This window comes from Rhynchophorus ferrugineus, unplaced genomic scaffold (genome assembly GCF_030347505.1).
Source record: "Rhynchophorus ferrugineus isolate W39M unplaced genomic scaffold, kcgeb_rfMv2 rfM2, whole genome shotgun sequence".
Lineage (NCBI taxonomy): Eukaryota > Metazoa > Arthropoda > Insecta > Coleoptera > Curculionidae > Rhynchophorus > Rhynchophorus ferrugineus.
The window spans coordinates 22960545-22984698 of record NW_027472581.1 but is presented as its reverse complement, the minus strand read 5'-3'; positions in this window follow the sequence as shown (position 1 = coordinate 22984698).

Below are 24154 nucleotides of genomic sequence, written 5' to 3'. Positions count from 1 at the left end.
TTTTTCCTGAAAATCTTCTACAGACTATCCCAAAAAAATTATCCTAACACGAAAGTATCGTACGGTAATAAACTAATTTTCCGGAAAAGTCGTACTCTCCATGTTTTTATGTACCATTGTTTTAAGTTTCCGTTCTATGCTAGCTCATTTTGTCGTGTTTCCAGGATGTCAAACAAATTTAGTGCCCTTTTGGAGCTATTTCTCTCAAAGCACCATCGCCCGCAGTCCCTCGTTGTCGTGGATCAAGGCTATGCTATTTGTCACAAAGATTTGGAGACGCTGAATCAATCGCTGCATCGAGAAGGGGGGCGATTGTCGCCAGAATGCCTGCGGCCTATTAACTAAATTCTCGAGTCACGTTTAAACCTGTATATCGCCGCGGGAGGAGGTCACTTTGACTAATTATATTATTGATAAATGTGCTCGTTGATGTTATTCATGGTTGTTTTGCATAATTTATCTGGTTTAACAAAATTAAATGTTTCATGCAGTATTTTGTGACACATATAGTACCAGATGTACAGCAAAATCATTACCGTTTTTTCGAAAAAAACTACATAATTTTGAAGAAATTATTAGCCATTTAATTCTATATATATCATACTCATCTTTCATGCAATTTATGGATGCCATCCCAAAAACTGTTTGCCCCTTGGGCGATCATTCAAAATTGGCGAAATGCTAATCTACAACCGTGGGTCCCATTAATCTGACAAATTGATAGTTGAACAGGGCAAGGTCTCGAAAGTACGGCGTATGCGAGAATAAGTCCCATCCAAGTGCTTTGAACGCTTCCTTGACCGGTTTTGCTTTATGACACGGCGCATTATCGTGCTGTAAAATCACTTTACCGTCACTTCGGGTCCATTTTGGACGTTTTTCTATCAAACCATAGTTCAAATCGATAATTTTTTGTCGGTAGCGATCACTATTAACTGTTTCACCAAATTTCAACAGTTCGTAATACACCACGCCACTTTGGTCCGACCAAAAACAAGGGCATTGTCTTGCGACCAAAAAATGTTGGCCTTCGAGTCGATCGGCATAATTCACCAGATGGTAACCATTTTTACGCTTAAAGTTTGCATCACTGTTCGCTATCATCTATCATTATTCGATGCAAAAATGATCGTACATTTGAAGCAGCATTTTGCAGATTATGTTTCTATTTTCTATTTGGTTTTGGAAAATTTATGTGGTGAGAAAATATGGAATAATGATGGGCGGAAAAGTAAGGAGAAGAATTTTGTTTTCCCACAATATCACTGTCACCAATAGTTATACTGTAATAAATGATCGATATTATTATTGGTTGTCCACTGTCGATGGGTATATTCGAAAATTTATTTAACCAAAATTTGGTGAATACTGATTGAAAACATTTTAACATTGACATTGAAGATAATTTTTTGATGCAGACAGTTTAATACTTTACCACAATTTATATTTCATACAAATTTTCTGACAAATATATCGATTCGATAACGTGAACAAATATATATTAAATAACAAATTTATGACATATATGTCCAATATGATATGAGTTGTATCCCAATTGCGGTCCAGTAAACATCATAGTAAACATTTATCAACAATAGAGCTGAAATATGTAGTGTGTTTATGGTAGAGAAATTTAGTGCACCAGAACTATTTTTTTAATTATTTTTTTTAATTTCATTATTAACAATACTAAGGAGAAGATGACTCAACTTACCTCGACCAAGACGAACTATCTCACATGAAATAAACACAGAAAATGATATTAGCCGTATTGATTTGTCACAGTTGAATTCGAGAGAGGCTACAAATGAAATGGATAGGCCTACAAACGAGTTCGCGCATATCAAACACAACAATAATGAGCACCATTCAATGAAACTGAGTGATCCCGCATGCACAGTGATCTTGTGATCCAGGAACAAGCAGTATCCTACTACTACATGGTAGATACGGTACCAACAAATCAGTTTAAAGTGGGTAAATGACAATCTCTTGTAAATGTTGCAAGGGAAAATACATCTATGGATCTGCTGTATTATGTTATACCAGTAGAAAACTAAAATTGGTACAATTGGTCCCACCTCTAGATCCATTACGGTCATTATATTTTGAAATGGAAAATGTTTCCGACCACTTCTACGTCAATATTCAAAAATATAATAGTATTCTATCCAAACGACATCATTTGACACAACGCATAGTAAACAGGACGATATCATGCCCACTTTCAAGCTATTATGCTATTATTTTTTCAAACATTCAAATTTGTACCAGAAATAAGTTAAAAAAATCTGAAACACCTGCAGATACAGGAACAAATTTATCACTACCAGATGCAAATTTTCAATTCTTACAGATCTATTTTACGGGAAATCCATATGTCGAAAAAAGGATACAAAAATGTCTTCATCAGTACAACAATTCAGTCAAAATGCTTAAAATTGCACGGATACCATCTGATAGCCGTCATCAGACCTTATCAAAATACCTGTTGATAAGCACGCAAGGAGGTTATTGTTGGAGAAAATTTACAAGATGATACGAAGTTCATGGGGTCAACTAGTATATTCTATAATTTATATCAAATTAATACTTTTTGAATTTCAATACTTAAAAATATCTATAATTTTAGCCGATATCGACATATCGATATTTTTTAGCCGATATTTTTCGACATTTTTTCAGAATAAATTAAAATACAATTTTTAATAAACCTTTAAAATTGGTATTTAATTTTAAAAGTTTATTAAAAAAATCACTATTTTTTAAGAAATTTAGAAAAAATATGTATTTATTCTTAAGCTAATATTTCACTCTTTTTTTTTTCTTTCTTAAAATTATCGATGAAATTTTTTTGTAAAATATCGATCTTTTGTATAGTTATTGCAAAAAAAATTGATATTTTTTTAAAATATCGAAAACAACATATCGATATTTTTTTTGGTGGTGTAGTAGGGTTGTTAATATTCAGAACTATTATCTTATACAAATGATTAAAAGGGTTAAAAATGTCGTGATGTGAGTATTGCCTAAATGTGACTATAGGCCTATTACTTTTAGGTAATTTTTACTCTTAAGTTTTGTCGTAATATTTGATAGATCTAGTTTCATCAGGATTCTTCAATTGAGTGAATATATTAAAACAAAATACAAGATCTAATCGTCTTAGTCTGCTACAACATTCATGTTGAATTCGATGTAAATCGATAGATCTTTTTCACGTTTAGTCTTAAGTCCAATCTTTCAGTCATAGATATTAAATATGCAAGTAAATGATACATTCAACATTGCTAATAAGTTTTATTTTTTATAATCGTAAAATAAATTATTTTAACATCCGGAAAACAATAATGTCGCTAATATAAAAGATTAACATAAAATTATATTTATATTTATATTCCCTTCTGTAAATTATTTGTAACACCAATGGAAATTAAATGAAAAGATATAAATATTTTATAATATAAAATGTTTATGAATTTAAAAAAAATTACAGGACAATTATTGAAAATAAATTTTAAGAGTTATGAGGCGAATGTAAACATCAATGAGTTAATTTTTATTGCAAAATAAAATACAAAAACGTGATGGAAAACATAAAGCATATACACATTTTATTCTAAAGTTTTGTTATTTTGTCGTATTTATGAACAACTATACTAATACAGGTTACCCAATTATTTGATTAAAATAATTGAACAAATATAATTAAATCTTCTTGGCTTCTACTTTGATATCAAACTACATAAAACATTCAAATAATATTCCATGTTAACCTATTGGATCAGCGGAAAGATGCTTATAACGAACAAAATAGTGATTTTTCTCTCTTTGTCTCTTATATCACACTAAAAACTTCATTTTAATGTATAAATTTGTTACTAGGAAAAATACCAAACGATAATTCTCATAGGCAAAACCTCAACTCTCAAGTATTATCGGCTAATAATATCATAATATAATAGCTATGTCAACCATGAACAAACGATCAATAAATGTGTTAAATCAACTGAGATATTTGAAAAATTTAAATTCGTAATATCAGAAAAATATTGAATGGTCTAGTCAAGTTGGCAATTAAAATTATCGTATATTTTTTTATATTTTAGAATCTCATTTTTACCAAGTAGGGTTTATCTGTAGTTAATCTATGGACTACTTTTTAAAATGGTCCGAATTACGGTCCTCAGCATTAAGCCTATGGACTGACGAATGACGATCTTTGAGATCCTCCCATAAGACATCCGTTTTTACCCAAACTGTAATGACTGGGCTAAGTTTCCGTATCGGAGTTTGCACTCTTGCCTAAAGACCAAAACAAATGTTTACACATACTAACATAAATTTACAACCAAGCCTCAGTAGGATTTGAATCCGTGATTATCACAACAGTGGGAGTACCGTCCTGTCGACACTAAGTACACCTAGGCGGCCATAGTCTAATGGTGCAAGTAGGGAACTTGCAAGAATATGTTGTAGTGCCTATTTATCAATGTCGCTTAATTAACTTAATTAAAAATTGAAAATTAGCTATGTAAATTGTACCCAAAGTCAAATTTGACTGGAAAGCGTTAAAAATTAACTAGAAACCAGCTTCCACTAATACCTTATAGAATAGCTTCATTAACTTCACCGATATAGATATGTTGATGCTGATATTGGAAAATCAATAGAGCCAAAGTCACAATAAATACATAAAACCTACATTTCTGTTAGGGATACTCTATATCATTTTATCAATTCACTCAAGAAAGCTGCCTTCTTTTATGACCTTTAACAATACAAACACGTACAACAAAATACATATTTTTGGATACATCATTCCCAAAGGTAAAACAAATCAATCCATATGTTTTCATATATTTATTCCCTCTAGAGGATGGTCCAACAAGCACAATGGAGAACAAATTACATTATTGAATATTTCAAAAAGTAACTTCCAAACAAAAACTGAACAATATTACAGTATGTTATTTAGAAATTGATGAGAATTGAATTGTTTTCTACAGATGAGAGGGCTAAGCACTGTGGCGACACCGTAGCCTTTGGAGATTTCTTTATTTATCTGTGATGACCATAGGAATCTACGGTCAAAGATGAGGCCGAGATATGTGGCTTTTTGTCGCCACGGGATTGAGATTTTTTCTACTCTCAGCTGGTAGGCGCGGATGTCTCTCTGATTGTGAAAGATTATGGCCTGGGTTTTTGGGGGGTTGATTTGCAACCTCCAGCAATTTAAACATTGAACTGTGGCATTTAATTGAATTTGAGGTTTTCTCTGCGCGGCATCTACAGAACGGGAACTGGTAAAAAAAGCTGTGTCATTCACGTATTGGGCAGTTTCCACATCTATCTTCATTGGGATGTCTGACATGAAGAGGTTGAATAATGCTGGGGCTAATGGGGAACCTTGGGGAACTCCTGTTTTGACTGTCTTCTCGTTGTGGATGCACATTGTTTTATCGCTGAAGCTCCTCCCTCGGGTTCTTGGTGGTGGTGGACAAGGCTGGTCCAAGAAACCCTTTTCTGTATCCCGATTCGCTGAGAATATCTGGGTGGGAAACATTCTTCCAGCTAGGAACTTCTCATGCTTCTCGCGGATAAACCAGGTGTGTTTCGGACTCAAAAGGAATTCCCAAAAATTCCACGATTTCGGGTCTTCTTGATATTTATGGTTAGACGCCATAAAGAGTCCTCTACCAGGTCTAACATCCGACACGTTTCGTCTAGCTTCGGTACCTTGCCTTGTTGAACACGTCTGTTTTGTTTACTTGGTTTCGTTTTGTCTGTCTATATTTACCAGACGTTCAATATATTGCGAACATTATGTTTTTTATCAGGTCATAATTATTTTCTATGTCATATATATTAAAAACTTCAGTCAAAATGTCTAATAAATTCCCTCTAACAACAGAACCGAAAAAATTCTACAATTAGCGTAACTTATATTTTACATGGCTGTCCCAACCATTCATAATAAATTTGCGTCGCAACAATATTTTTAACAAATTTTATAAAATTATTATACATATATATAAATGTAATAACTAATTATACAGATTACCTTACACAAGAAATCTATTAAACCCCCTCAAGTATATTTTGAGAAAACACATCAATATAAACCAAAATATGAAATGATTTTCTGAAACTTTTCTCGTAATATTGAAACTTTCTTTATTGAAGTTTAAACTTTTTTGATAATATCTCAGAAAGTATATCAATATCTTTATAATTTTATATAGACCTATGAGAGATCAAATGCTATATATAGCATTTTTAAATCGATAATTTACATTATTGAATGTTGGTATACACTCATAGATACTTTCTTCGTATATTTTTTGTCAAAAGCTTTCTTATATGTTCTCTTTCAGTAGCCAGTTAATAAGTTATAAACATCCATTAAAATGTTCAGAACGGTTCCCGCTTATACTAGACCCCAAAAGGAAATATTTTTATTGTTATATTTTAATATGTATGCTTTCATTAGCTCATGTAAGGATTTTTATGTAAAAATCAATGCCAGCTGATATAGGGAAGACTAGAAGTAAGTATGTAACAGTAATGTCCATATATATATATATATATATATATATATATATATATATATATATATATATATATATATATATATATATTGAATTGATATGTAGATACAAGGTTTTTTTTTCATCCTTATACCTACAGCTTCAATTCACTGTCAGCACTAGACTCATCCAATCACTCGTTAAATTCACAATTGAAAAAAATTGGTAATCTCCATTCTTATTTTCAAAAAATAAATATCACTACATCCATAAATTTTAAAGGATGTAGCCATAGCTATAGACCTTAGCAAACAAAGCATTGATCTAAATCTTTCATTTATCTTCAAGTGATTCATATTTACAAGATAATTTATAAAAACCTTTTACTAAGGTGATTGTAAACTATAATTTTATATTGTGATCACATTTTATTTATCAACAAATACTGTATTCTCTATATAGGATGTTGTAACGAAGAAAGCTCCCAAAAGTAATTATCAAACATAAAATATAATAAACATTCCTAGTAAAATAATACTATTATAAAGCAGCATTATGAAAATATTGTATTCTTACAAACTCTATCTTAAAGATCTTATAGATTAATATACTTTCGATAAGAAATAAATTGTGTAACATCAATTTTATTCTATGCAAATTCTATAAATTTTCCAATACCAACCACTAATTAACAAATACTGATATTAGTTATCATTATCCCGTAGCGACCTTGAGGCATGTTGAATTTTACGTAGTGGAATAACGGTCTACAAAATATCCAGAAATATAATCCCAAATGTTGAACACGGGTGGGGTGCAGCGTCAACTAGAACCCGATAACGAATAGCTTATCCGAGACGTTTATCTGGGATGTTATTGACGGGTATTTCCATGATTCAGTTACCGACCATCGTTTGGTTTAGACGTGCCACCATCGACTGCCCAAGCCTCGTCAAAAGGTAACACCGCTGCCATCCGTTTTATCTACTTTGTATTTTCCACATTTTTATATTACTCAAATAAATAACGGTCACATAATGTAAACACCACTGTTTAACTTCATTTTACCTACATTCCCCGAGCCATATCAATTTACCCTAAAATCCTTTATTGCTTTAACATGCAGCAAAATCCAAAAATTTTGAAATAAGCAAAAATTATAAATTAATGTCTAATGTTATATTAAAAGCATTTGATATGAATAAAAATGTATTTTAAATGAAAGAATTATAATTAAAACCATTGCTAATACTTTCTTACACAGTATTTTGCGACATATGCAATTCTATATCCCAAGAAATACTATTATTAGAAGCGGCATAATGCAAACAGCAATTTATAGAAAGTATCTCTATATTAACATAACTTTTTAATTAAATTAGCAATAACCGTAAGTTAAAATTCTGGGTTCAGAATCGACTCCAAGTTAAATAAGTTGTATCTAAGTAACCAATATATAACATCAAGAAAAAAAATAATAATAAAATGCGACAACTAGTAAACACATTCAAAAAATTGTCGATTAAAGCGTTTTTATGTATTTTACAGCACCAAGAATTTGGGAAAATATAAGAGATCATCCTTTGGAATAAAATTTAATTTTTTCTAGAAGTTTCTTTTTGGTAACCTTTGTTCAAGCAACTATTAATTTACTAAATAGATACATGATACTAATGATATACCATCACCATTACAAAGCTAACCTAAAGAGTATATGGTCTAACCCTATGATTATATAAATTATTACAATAAACGCCTTACATTATTACATCATTTTGGGTACGGAAATTCAACTAAAACTGACAATAGTTTAAAGAGATGTAGAATCCTCATTTTGTCTTAAGACCTGATAACTTCTTAAGAAGTGACAGAACCAGGGCAACCATTTGTACTACCCCTTACCTGACTTTGTCAAGAATTGGGAATATCTGTAAGGTAGAAGGGGGTTTCTTACTATTTGTTGGCAATGAAAAAACTGCATATACACTTCAATAAATTTGTATTTAAAAAATACTTCACATCCGATTAAATGTTGAGAAGGCAATAGATGAACATTCCCATGACACTTCCATCCAAATACCCACTTTCCTGAAGTTATAGAAATTTTAGACCAAGGGTGTTGAACCAAACAGAGATTATATAGAAGAGTTATATATTTTAACTGAAAATCGCAGGTGTCCATTGTCAGACTTTCCAAATCAAATCCAAAACGAAGCACCAATACTCAAACAATACTAATGATGAGAATTTTTCACATGAAATGTCCACTAAAATATCCAGAAGTCAAGAGGAAATACTTGAAATCAATTTTAATGTCTATACTTTTAGTGTTAATGCATAGATATTTTGCTAGAAAACTAATTTTTCCATGTACAATATCGATAGAATAACTTTCTTCGAACGAGAAACCTTCTTCGATTCACCTTGAATATCTACAAGTCATTCAAATCAACGTTGAAGCTTAATGAATTGCTAAAAGTTCGATGGAGCTTAATCAGGAGAATAGGCGAATAACATTCTTTATTCACGATCTGACTAGGTGAACAAAATTATTAAATTACATGCAATTTGAGCTTTGTATTTAATATTTTCAATAGTAAATTCAGTGAATAATAAAATAACCAATTTGTCTTACCTTTATTTTCAATGAAATTCAATTTCCGATACATAAAGGAACTTATATTTACGCGAAAAAAAGCGAATTTATCGATCGAATGTCAATATTATTCACAAAATAATACCCCCAATACTTATCAGTATCAGATCTTTTTCAAACTGATTGGACTTTCCAAACCAATTAATGTAAAGTTTCAAAAAAATACCAGCGAATTACGTGACATAAAAAATCTAATAAATTATATCTAAGCACATCATATTTGATTACGTAGTAAATACGTAAATACAATTCCCGGTATAATGTACGGTAAGTGATTCATAAAAAGGTTTCATACCCAGTTTGATTTTGAGATAGTAACATCAACGGGGCTCAAAATTTCTCTGTAACCTTCGACGCATCACCTCTCGGGCAAATGTTCGGCCTTGACATCTTAAAAGTAGGCCAATATAACAATTCCCATACTGTGTACAGAGCTCTATTAACGTTACGTAAATCCCATAGAAGTGCATCAATATTTATACTGCTCAAAACGGAAAATAAAAATTGCATACTGCACTAAAGATATTGTTACTCTTAGGTATGGGGGAATTGAAATAATATATGTGTATTAACTCAAAGTTTTTGAAAATTGAGCGCTGATTTTAGACCCTAACGTAATCATGTCTCATCTACATATTTATTCCTGTATTTTTCCACCAATTACTCCAATAATATAAGGAATTGTTACTGCAAACTATATAAGGGTATTGCAGTAGCAATTAATCAGCAAAAATTATGACAGTATCCACCAAAATATTTTTTCTATTACTTTTAGTAGTTTAAAAAATAGTAGTTCTGTCCTGTATTCATAAACTATTTCTTATAATGATTGTTATAAAATGGGGATATAATGGAATACCTTTAGGTTATAATATGATTTGTTCCATGACGGTGAAATGTATGATCTCAGAATTTTTCTGACCATTCACGAGAGTCAGATTCAATCGTTCTCATCACTAGCAAAATAACTGCAAATGAATATATTGATATCCTCAATGATGAAGTCATTTTCCAAGATGATAATGTGGCCATACACACAGCCAAAAAGGCCAGACTAGGGGTGTTGGCCACCGAAAAATTTCGATTCATTGATATTTTAATAAATATAAAACTTATCGATATATCAATATATCAGAGAGAAAGTATAAAAAATACAAAAAAATATCGACCAAAAATTTTAACCAATATTTTGTTTTGAAAATATCGACATTTGAATATATTGCAATCGCCAAACCTTAACATTCAGCCGTTATTGGGAGTTATACAGGAGACAGTGAGGAGTAAATTTACGTCTTCAACACTATTGAAGCAAATGGCGCATGTATTGGTACAATACTAGGATAACAATCTCAACAGGTGGCTCAACACCTTATTACGAAATAATGTATATTGTGTATAGGTCAAGTGTTCGTATTGTTTTGTCCATCTCCTGTTTTTGACTTGTAAAATATAATTTCATGTAAGTAAACTCCTATGTTAAATATTTTATTTTAAATGATGACAAGATGATACTGTAAACTTCGTTAGACATTAATAGTTATTATGGTTAGTTATTATGGTTATTAACTTATAGGAAATACGTTTAAACTATTATATTAATTACTATATGCATTAGCATTTTTTAAAGATCATTTATTGCATAATTCAAAGTTCATCATTCTAAAGCAATTATTATTGTTGTAGGTCAAATAAATTGAGAGTTATTTAAAAGACATGTCTCTATTGCTTCTATATTCGACGCGCTGTTTATTATTAAAATAATTTTTTCCACATTTAAAAACATAAAATTATATAATAAATAAATAAATGTTAGAAAATTGATGACGTTTAACGCAAATATTTTTATTAAATTAATAGTTCAATAAGTTGTCGAGATCATTATTTTACATCTTATTAAAAACAATATTCACTCATAGTAGATACCACGCAGCAATTTGACAGCTTCGTAGTAAATAGTTTTATTTTTACAAGTACAATACATTTTGTGCCTATATTAATGTATTGAAATATAATTGTAACTAGCATTGACCAACTATTTATATTTTAATACGTTGAGGAAAATCTAAAGACATTTATAATCAACAATTTCTAAAACCTAAAATTTTCAAATAATATTCAAGTTCCACATGTTCACGAAATAAAATATTTAAGAATAGCACTTTACGCGAAGCTGTTATAGACGGGTCATATAAAAAAAAAAGAGACGAACTGCATATTGAACCTAGATATTGAAGAGTACTGTTAATGCTTTATGATACTTGGGTAATAATAATTTCTATAGAGATTAGGAAATAGACACTATTAAGAAGGCTATTAGAAACTTTAAAAGATAAGTCTTTTCGAGGTGGTGTAATATGGTTTTACAAAAGCAGAGCCGAGTGATAGTGTACACGTTAATATTAGTAAACAAATTAATGAAATTTTGAGAGATAATAATGCGAAAACCTTTAGTTTTGTTTTTAGTATTTTAAAGTTGCATAATATTACTAATTAATCTAACAGTCAATTGAAAAGTCCCCGGCCTACCTAGTAAAACCATTTTTTTTTTGGCAAAATTATGGTTTTTTCATTCAACATAATTTCCTTCAAGGGTGATAGACTGATTATATCGACCCTCCAACATTCTGATACCATTTTTGTGGTACAATTTGTCCTTTGCTTTAAAATAGGCCTCAGTTTCGGCGATTACCTCTTCATTCGACGAAAATTTATTTCCAGCGAGCATTCTTTTGAGATCTGAGAACAGGAAATAGTCGCTAGGGGTCAGATCTGGAGAATACGGTGCATGAGGAAGCAATTCGAAGACCAATTTATGGATTTTTACCATCGTTTTCACTAACATGTGACACGATGCATTGTCTTGGCGAAGCAGCACTTTCTTTTTCTTCAAATGCGGCCGTTTTTCGGCGATTTCGTCCTTCAAACGGTTCAATGACGCTATGTAAGAATCGCTGTTGTTGGTGCTACCTTTCTCAAGGTAGTCAATGAAAATTATTCCATGCGCATCCCAAAATACAGTCGCCATAACCTTGCCAACCGATGCTTTGGAGCGGGTTCATTTTGTGCAGTCCACTCGGATGACTGTCGATTGGATTTTGGAGCGAAATTATGGAGCCATGTTTCAACCGTTGTCACATATCGATGCAAAAACTCGGGTTTATTATGCTTGATCATCTTCAAACACTGCTCCGAATCATCAACTAATCGTTGTTTTTGGTGAAAATTGAGTTCACGCGGCACCCACCCACTTTGTACAGACCTTTCTCATGCCCAAATATTCATGAATGACATGATGTACACGCTCAGTTGATATATTTAGAGTGTCTGCTATTTCATTCAACAATTTCCCATCATTCAAAATCAACAACCACTAAACTTAGCATACCAATCCTTGATGACCTGGGGCAGTGACAAGAAAATCGGCAACAAGTCAAGTTTTGCTTTAACTGTTTTTTTTCCTTCAAAAAGCAATATTTTATTAACACGCGATATTCCTTTATCCATTTTTTTCTGAATAACAAAAGTTGCTCACTCAAAATGATATCATTCACAAACTAATGATCCGACTACTCTCAAATTTATGCACGCATCTTTTGAGGGTTAGGGCTAACTAGAAAACATATGGATTTAATTCTAGTAGCGCCATCTATGTGTCAAGTCGGGGACTTCAATTCAATTGACCTGTTAGTATTATTTGGATTGTAGTTTTTAGTATTATCTCTATTTACAATCATTTGTCATTTATTAAGAATACCTAAGAATATTGTTATCTCTTATATAGCATTTCTCTTTTATTATTTATCATTATATTTTTATTTAATTACATAATTATTTTATATTAGTTCCTTATGATATTATTTTGAGTGTTGATTTTTCAATTCTTCTATGCTTTGATTTATATATTTTACACATAATAAGGAAGATAAAAGTCAGTGAAAATAGTAACTATTTTTATACCTCTATATCAATTATATCCATTTTCTTTCTATAACAAATATAAATGCAAGGCTTTAATGGTCCTTTTGTTTGCCTTGACTTCTATATTCTCATCAGGTATAGCGTGTTAAAATCTTTTATATGACTTTTTGTATCTATTTTTGTTGTCGTTAGATAGCATGGCGTTTAATTAAATTGAAACCTGGATAGAATAAACGATCAAATCTATATACTGTATATTAATAAACATTAATTTGTACATTTTTTCAACATATTTCTAAATGGAATACATATTATAAATGCAATTAGTCTTAAGCTTCTTACGCTCAAGTTTTTAAACATATATGATATGTTTTTAATGTTTTCTCAAAAATTACTGTTACGAAATAAGTTTTAATTAGTACTCTATGAATACACCAGAAAATTATGCAGACGTCCTGATATATTAAAAATGAACACATGTGACCCAACACCCCATTGTGACTGTTCTTCAAGTATGTTCATGAAGGATCAATACCAAAAAATAGGTTCAGCTCATAAAAATGGGGTTTTAGGATGTCTACTTATAGATGTAGAATTTTTCATCTAATAATATATTATTACTAGTTGTTGCCAACTAACTTACAATTTGCCTCTACAGTGACTTAAAACTACGTATGATACTAATCTAAGACAGACTTGCCTTTACTTGGTCTCTAATAAAATAAATGTAATACTTTTCAGCGCTTTTATCACTTAGTGCACTTCACATACTTCAATATAAGGCTGCCCTGAGCGCAACTAAACTCTCCTGTAGGCTTTCTTGAGTGTGCTTCGTAGTGCAGTTATATCCAAGAGTTGTAACACATTAGTTCTATCATGGAAGTGGAGTCTAATTGAGAATCTCTTAATCTCTTCAATTACAGTTAAAACTCTGAAGGTCCGAATCTTCGTATTGTATATATATTAATAATTATTCATATAGTATATGGGTGCATATACAAAACTTTTCAGGACTGTTCTGAAGCACTTGTAATATGTTGATACCATAGGTTTTAATACCTACTTATATGCATATTTTTATGTGTATTTTTTCTTGGAAATGTTTCACTGTTAGGAGTCGCGGAATATGCTGCCTCCTGTATATTTCTTGTAAAGTTTATTGGTGCTATTTCTATATACATTTCAGTTTGTAGCGGTAAGTTTAGAGAGATGTTTCAGTCTAAGTTTTCTCTAAATGAGGGCCAGTTAGTTCTATTATTGCACAGAGAAGGGGATTTATCTTTGATGGTAATTTTTGGCTCCCCTGAGTGTAACTCAACTCTCCTCAACCTGTAGGCTCTCTTGAGTATGCTTCATAGTGCAGTTCTCTCCAAGAGTTGTAACACATTAGTTGTATCATAGAAGTCGAGTCTAATTACGAATCTCTTAATCACTTCAATTACAGTTAAAATTCTAAAGACCTGAGTCTTCGTATTGTATATATAATAGTAATTATTCATATAGTATGTGGGTGCATATACAAAACTTATCAGGACTGTTCTGAAGCACTTGTAATATGTTGATACCATAGGTTTTAATATCTACTTGGCAAGTAGATCGAGATGCACAAACACTGTTAGTAGTTAGTAGTTACATAATAATAATATTTTAAGTTATACTGGTTATGGGTTCTAGAAGTATATTACGTATGTTATATAGCGTAATATTTCGTTAGAAACATAATAAGGTGCATCTAAATACTTGTTCTAAAATATTAATTAATAAAGGATCAGCAAACCTAGTAGCTACCCGATGACATAGTTAATATTTGCTACGAGTTTTTCTATAAATATAATTAATATCGCTTATAAAGTCATTGTGAGGATAAAATTGTAAAACAACATTGTGAAATTCTAAAAAGTCAAACTATTTATATATTATACAGAATTTGATATTTAATAACATATATCCAAGAATATACAGAATATACAGAATACATAATTGTTGTGGTTTGTTATTTCTTTATAAATACTTATGTGTATTTCTAAATTTAAAACATTATTCGCTACAAATTGTATACAGATATTTAAACATGTAGCTGGTGACATTAAAAAAGGAGATATTTTATGAACCGTTGAATTAATTATTATCAATATACATTCATTCGAATCATTCGGCACTCATTCGAATCAAACAGATTACATTTCGGACATATTATATTCCTATTAATACTTGATTGCTTTGTAAAAAAATAGAAATACTAAAAATACTAAACAGAATATCCGTTAAAAATCAGTCATTATATCATCAAATGATTTAATCCAATTTTCGAATTGTCTCATCCACGCCGTATTTGATTTTATTTGTATAATCCTAGACGGGATTTTTTCATCTAATACGAACAGATGTATGTTATATCATTTAAAATGTTTATGTGATACTTTGACGTATCAGGCAGACGAATTGCACGAAATTAATTATTCCATTTATTTCAAATTACATGAAATTTATATCAAATCCATTTACATTAAAGTATTAAAAATAACAATGAAAAGAAAGCGAAAAAAGTAATGTTAATTGTCTCATTAGAATATTTCTTTTACAAATCGGATAATATTCAGATTAGCAGCGCAGTGATCAAGGTGATAAGATCCTCTTAGTAATATTGTTCGGTAATTTATTAATTAATATATATATATATATCGATTAATTATATGGATATATCAACTATGGCATTACATACAGTATACAAAATATTGTTATCATATAGACGTCGAAAAAAAAAAAAACCGTAAATAAAATTCGTCGAATCACTGTTGTGTGTTAATGTTATTTTCGGTTTTATGGGATGAATATTAAAAGCTACAGTTAGATATGCTGTTGCTTTCGAGTTGCTGTTTCAAAGACAGTTCCTGTAAAGAAAACATCTTTTATATATATATATATATATATATATATATATATATATATCAATCCATGTTGTTCGAATATAATGATAAAAAGTACGACCCTGACAATGCGAGCGAGTGTACCCCGTCTATGTTACTTAAATTAAATTAGCATTAGATAAAAAAAATCTTGTCTGTCCAACACATAATTGGTGAATAAAATTGAAGATTCGATTGTTTCGAAATATATTCAGTTTTTTTTAATTTAATGTAACTTATAACCAAAGTTACATTTCCCATCAACAAGAAACTAATGAGAATATCTTTATCTCCTCTCTTTTTTTCATATATAAATTTAGTAATGTTATGTAACATACATAAAAAAACTTCTATAGGAATACTTTACATTAACACGTTCATAATAACCCATTGCTCGCGATAACCCTCGTGGGCCAACATCACCACCCATCAAAATACAGGCATAATAAATTTATTTTTTTTTAAGTTTTAAAGTGTTAAAATTATTTACTATCATTACTAAAATTATACCGATTATTAAAATATATCGATTATACCCAAAACTAGCTCCCATTGGTATGGAAGTCAGAAATCCTGCTAAGGGCATAATTGTTTAAATTTAGTATTTATTTTTGATACGTAAGCAATAAACATTCCAGTCACAGTTATAATCAGAATAGATAAGGCTGGACGTTTTCTGGAACCGTTCATTCATACGTTATTCTGTTAACATAATGAAAAAGTTAATATATATTAACTAATTAATTATAACCCTAGTTTAGTGTCCAATTTAAGGAATAGGTTGTGGTTAAATAAATAGCAATCAGTACTAAGGAGACTCTTAGATATAATTTTATAAAATGGATAAAAGTTCAGGATCTCTTAATCACAAGACTTTTTTAGAAATACACTACTACAATTAAAAGCAACTAGGTATTTTGAAAAATTGGTAGTAGTGCATTCAGTCTTCACTTAGTAATATTTTAAGCAATAACATATTTTTGATATTGAAAATATTTTTTATAAACAATTGCTTCTAATTCTGAGCATAAAATTGTACGTTCAGAATAAATTCGTTTAATGCTTGAACTGCTACTAATACATAATATACAAAAATGACTTTACTAAAACATATCTGAATATTAATGTTGTATATAACAAAAGACGTCTTAAATTATTTTAACTAAACTTTAATTTAAAAGTTGTTTTTCTTTACAGAAACTGTCTTTGAAACAGCAACTCGAAAGCAACAGCATATCTAACTGGAGCTTTTAATATTCATCCCATAAATCCGAAAACAACATTAACACACAGCCGTGATTCGACGAATTTTATTTACGGTTTTCTTTTTTCTTCGTCGTCGAGAGAATACACAGATTTTTAAATTTCACCTCGCCCTTATATAAAGTTACTTATCAGATGTAACCTACGCATTCCCGAGCAATTTATCACACCTAATTAGACTTCTTTTGTGTTATAAACCGGCGATTTATATCCTTTAAGAAACTTATTTATGATGACTGTACCGGGACGGGGAGTGTTTGTGAAATGCAATTTGTCTCGCGGTTTCAAGTTTTTCTAATCAGGACTGGTAATCGATCGTATATTTTAATTTTTGATGTCGTTTGCCCTTTACCACTTTTCTCTGCGAAACATTTTTAATACTGATTTGAGATGATATAGATTGAGAAATATATAATAACTTAAGCGCATTAAGATTTTTTTTCTCTATTCTACGCCATGACAATCTGCCCTAGAAATTTAAATATGCGATATTTAAAAAATATCGATATATTATTTTCGATATTTTTATTGCAATAAGTATTAAAAATATATCATATATATAAAAATATAAATATATTTTTTCAGAAAATATGAGTATATCGATATTTTTTCTGCATTCCTATAATAAGCATTGCGGTACACCTGCTCTTGTTTCATTAATTGTTAAGGAAGCTTCTTAACTGTCGATATCTTAGTTAAGAGACAGGAGTTTAAGAGTACATTGAGTATTGTTTCGGTAAAATTGTAATGATTTTATACATGAGTCTCTTATGCCAGGCTTTATCGAAAGCTTGCGACATATTTTGACAAGATTTTTTCGCTTCGTAGCTTTTTCAATAATGTCTATATACCTGATCAATTGTTGCTCCCTGCAAAAGCTTCTACAGCTTGACCAATTCGCCTCATTGCTTCATTATTGGACATTCACAACATCATTCACGTTGGATGCCCCTTTCTACACTAACATAACTCTAACATTAGTACTTGGAATTTTGCCATTTCAGAACTTCCAACCCTACCCAAAATGCCAAAATCCCCAAAATGAGCTTGAATTTAATCAAAAGCAAGACGAATATTAATAAAAAACGACAATAGCTCGCTTGTTTGGGTCAGCACAAATATTATCTACACATCCATACTTGTTTACTTCATATCACCTAATACTTCAAAATATGTCCATACTCTTCTGTAAATGGAGTCAAATGTATTCTTTATTACAAAATCCAAAATAATGTATTATCTGTTTTTGAAATGAATTTCGTATGAGTATTCTAATATCTTCCAGCCCTTCCATTATCATCATTTCTTACTTCCTCCATGCCATAAAAAGAGTATTTAATCATTTTTCAATTTAACGCTTACTTAAGCCAAACTTGTTGTTTCGTAAGATTACTTTTTGGTGCTGTCTTTACGATGCAGGTCAACTATGGCTTCTTTTGTTCTATGTGTTTTAGTCAATCTTCTTAATAAACTCCATATGTAACTTCGAAGTTGTTCCAGTTAAACCGCGATTACCTATTTTCCTAATTCCTACATTTCACAATTTGGGTAAAGGAAAATATTACCTATCAAATTCTTGAAATCAAAGGTCAATATTCCTTTCAATACTCTGATATTCGTTCCTTTAAATTGCAGTTTAAAATCATAAATATTTTAATTTGCAACTTTCTAAATGTTTATTGATACAAGAAATAAAATCCACTTGATATTCATCACAAAAATCAAATTATATATCAAGCTTGGTAGAACTTTTACTTTTTTCAACAATCTAAATAGCTAACCTACCTATAAACTCATATGGCAATAAATCTAAACCTTACAAATTCCTCAATTTTTAAGAATTGTTTAATTTCAACAAAAATAAGAAATATCTCTTCACCTATACTCAGTACCCCAATTTAAATTTATTTTCTTATAATTTATATTATATTATTAATTATTTACTATTTATTTATAATCTATTTGCAGGAAAAAGCCTTAGGCGAAACAATATTGAAATATCGAAATGTCTAAATATAATTTGAGGTTCTTCCGAGAACCCAGTTAATTTCAGTAGAATCTTATCCTTATATGCAGGTCTTGTTTGCTTTTCAAGATCTATCTGAACTGCCCCTCTATAATACCGAGGATTCTCGAGGTGAATCATACGTCATTACATTTGATTAACTTTGTGATGCTTGATTTCTTGTGTAGTGTATTCTTGGTTAGTCAATTATACGTTGGTTTCCAAGATGTTGATAGGCATTGTATAACATTACATTTTAGGAAGAAATTAGGTTAGTGTGTTAGGTGTCAAGAGAATTGTACCAATTTTTTTTTGTTGAATGTTTTATTTTTTTTTTCATTACTAATTACCCACTCAAACAGACTGTCTAAAAATAATCGACAATGGCGTCATGACGTTTTAACAAAATACCATCTGAGATTTTGATGTGTTCTTGCTTCTGGTTCTTTATCCCAAAAAAACTTTAAAGTTTTATTAACTTATACAAGATCTTATTGAAATTTGAATGTAATTTCTTAAAGAGATTATCTTATAGATTAATATATCCTGAGGTATTAGACTACAACTCGTATAACCTTGTTTTGAAATATCAAAATGTATAAACGCAACATCATAAAATTAGGAAAATTACAAAAGATTACTACACAAAATGAATAACATGTACATAATTGATTAAAATTTGTTTTTCGTATACCGAAATATTAAATATATGTGTTAAACCAACTTGATTAACTTATCCAAAGCAACAACGGAAGATTCCTGAGTTTTCAGCCTTGAAGTTTTCATTGTTCAACAGCCCATAAATTAGTACAAAATATTTTCCGTTATGCAATATAACGGACCTACAGATTCTTCGAAAATATAATTAAAATATTTGAAGATTAGTTTGGAAAAATGTTTACTATGTTTTTTGGTGGTCGCTCAAATATTTTCAATTCCGCATTATCATTGATACATTTTATTTTAAAATATAATATATGAATAATAATAATATGAAATATTAAATATATTTGGAGATTAAATATTTGATTAAAATGTATTTTTCAAATAAATTTCTTGATAATATTTAATTATTTATAACATTCCTTATATTTCTTGAAATTTACTTTACTCTATTTTATTTTATATTTAGCAAAAATTTAATTATTATTTATGATATTCTGCAGTTAACAATAGAATGCAGTTTGTACAGCTTTGAATTTGATTAAAAGTATATATTTTACAGGTGTGAATATGTCAATTTAACTTAGCAGTCAATTTTAACCATAGAATAAAGAAAGTTAGAAGAACATCTCTTATGTTAAAATTGGTTCTAAGTTACGCTCGGAATCCCCGTGTGAGGGCGCTTATGCATGCGCCGTATGACAGTTAATTACGGCGGGAAATTTAAAAATTTTAGCGGGAAATTTAAAAATGTATAGTAAAAAATTATAGCGGGAAATTAAAAAAAATTCGTTTAATTTTTTCTGGGACAATAAAAAATAAATATATTTAAATATATTTTAATGATATATCACAATTATATTAAATTTTCCTAGACCATAAAGACATTGATATAATCACAGAGATATTCCCACTACCCAAAACTCGTAATCCACTGATATTATTTTCTCTCTAATATTTAAAACAAACCTAAAACAAACATTAAAATAAAATATAACTATTAATGGTTCTGTTGTATTATTTTTTAGAATCAACTAAATTAACAACCTATCTAATTTGAGGTACATTTTATCAAATATGACAACTGCAGTTCGGTCTATACAGTCAAGTTTCTGAACTAACAACCAAAATTAGAGGTTACTACTCCAGCAGCAAAAAGGAACCTTATTCAGTATCTGCATTAATGTTCTTCTAGAAGGCGGGCAGAATATCATCATTAATAGTTTATATCCTCTGCCACTGCATTTCAATAAGGATAAAGTCATTAGTTTTTTATTCAACCTGAAACGAAACTGATGGGACAGGCTGAATTATCTATAAATGATCATATAAATTTCAAGTTAAAGCCTGCCTCCATTCTCTAATAGTAAACATAAGTTTCTTATTATATACTTACTTCTGGGTCTTGTTGGAGTAGAAGAATCTCCTATATATCGGTCAGCCTCAAAAAACTTAAGTGATTTAATATTGCCATTGGGGGCATATGTTCCTTGTCTTATAGCAAAGGTAAAGACAAAGCTTAATTATTTCAATGCAATAAATCATTATTATTTAACAAAATACTTACTATTTAATTTACTAGTAGGAATTACATCTTGTTTCAGCCATGACCTTCCACATTTTGGTCTATAGTCTTTATCTTTAAAATAATTACAAACTTTCCTGGACCTACATAGGAAATCATAAGAGATCCCCTTAAGGTTTTCTTTTTATTACACTAATAAATTAAAATACACAGAATAATATAAAGTAATTATCAAATATATATAAAAATACATACCGAAAAACTTTACGTAAATCAACAATATAAATTATATCACCTAAAAATGGCCGTTAACTGCTTAGGTTAGAATTATTATTACCGATGTCGAACGAGAGAGAAGCGCACATATATCTGTTGCATTTTTCATCTACATTTGGCCACGTAACGGGGATTCCGAAAAGCTTAAACGTGGGACCCGATTTTTCCATATAACTTTCACTTTTAAATTTCTTTATTCTATGATTTTAACTAAGCAGTATCTTCGATTAGCATTAGCGCCAACTATCTTTAAAAGCTTGTGATAACACTATTGCAACTAAGAGAAAAAGAAAGAATTTTTTTAGGGATATTGTAATTGAGAATGAAAATGTATATTTTCGACAAGCTCTAGAAAAAAAATTGTATGTCCGATCAAATCCAAACATTGACGATTTGAAGACCAACAAGTCCTTTTTATAGGCGTTCAGCACAGTTTAGAAGTGACTTGTTCATACGCATTACGAGTAAATACTAAAAAAAAACTTGAGAAAATAATTCGTGTGCTAAACAACGCTCGGTATTATTAAGAAAAGTTAAGTCATCCTTTGGAATAAATTTAAATTTGACTGATAACTAAGTAATTATCCGTGAAAACATAAGACACTGTGAAAGAGAGAAATTCAGCGAGGAATATTTACAAGCCACCAGTGTAACTATTAATGAAAGCATGGACCATTAACAATTAGTGCTATATATTGTCCACCTAAACACAACAGCAAGGCAGAACAATACCACGGTTTCTTTAACACGCTGGATAATAGATTCATTGCAGGAGGAGATTACAATACAAAACATGTTATGTGTGGTTCTAGACTAATAACACCAAAAGGCAGAGAATTGGTCAAAGCAATGAAGGCACATAATTTACAGCATATTTCTACTGGTGAGCCAACATATTGGTCACAAAAAACCTCTAACTTCATCTTAACAAAGTCGAATTGTGATTGAAAACGTGGCGTATCAAAGCAAATGAGTCAAAATCTACCCATATGACATTTACCCTTTGCAGAAGAACTTGTCCCTCAGTAAAATGATCATGAACTTCCGCAAGCAGACAGCGTTAAATATCTGGGAATGCATTTGGATCGACGTCTGACTTGGAAAAAACATGTAGTGACAAAACGCAAACAAAAGCATAAAACAACAACAACAACAAAAACAAAAAACATGGCTTAAATCTAAATTATCATTAGATAACAAGGTTTTGCTGTATAAGTCAATACATAAGCCCATCTGGACCTATGGTATTGAACTGTGGGGTACTACTAGCAAATCTAACATAGATATCCTCCAGAGGTTCCAGCATAAAGTGTTGCGAGTCATCGTCGATATCCTTATAAAACCCTTAATGAGTGTGATTCGAAGTGTTAGTGCGAGGTACTCTGAAAGACTATTAGTGCATCCTAATGCACTCGCCAAACAGTTAAATGTGCGCGATGACAGTGAAGTGCGTTGACTTAAACGCAAACTACCATACGAACTGGTTAATAGACACATAGAGTGAAATTTAATAATTTCTAAAATAAGTTAGAATAGTCATTAGAATACGTTAGGATAGACTTAAAAATAAGTTAGAATAGTATCTAGAATAAGATTTAGATTATAAATTGTACAGTAGATCACTTAACTGAAGTAATCTTTTACATATTAGGATGGTTATATTATATAACAGAAATCAAACGATAATACTTATTGCCCACGGGCAGATTGTTGACTTGCCAGAGTAGTACCTCCAAAGTTGAGGAATTCAAGCATTTTTAGTAACCTGGCTTAAATTAGTAACATTAAACATTAATCAATATATTCATCCATTTTGTTAAAAAAAACAAACAACAATCCAAAGTAATCTGCTCTCCCGATAATATTCAAAAATAATCTGATGCATTTTTAAAGCTGCATAATGAAATTGTAATTAAGTAATTACAAAGTATAATGTTTCAGTTTTATACTAATTTTAACTTAAAAACCTGTTTAATCACTCTGAATAAATTGTTGTGTAGACATCTCTAATGTCCGCGTTTATAAAACTTTAAATTATAAAGAAGTTTCTATTGTAAACAGACTAAAAGAAATCTATAGAAAACTTAAACTCGCAAAGCTCCAATAACTTTATTTTATACACTATTAATTTGTAACAATGGAGGAATAGAAGAAAGTTCCTTGGTCGTTTTTCTTATTTATATTCCCAAAATGTTTTCAGACAAATATAAAACAAGAAAAGTTCAATTTTTACTATAATAATATAAAGAAGAATTATAAATATCTGAAAGGTAAAAAAATATTCCTGGTAGCATTTTGATCTACTAAAAAACTTAATATTTTATCCTTAGTTCTCCTTATATATATGAATTTAAAACTCATATCATTGAAGAAAAATGGCTTTTAAGAATTATTGAACGAAGTATGCATTAT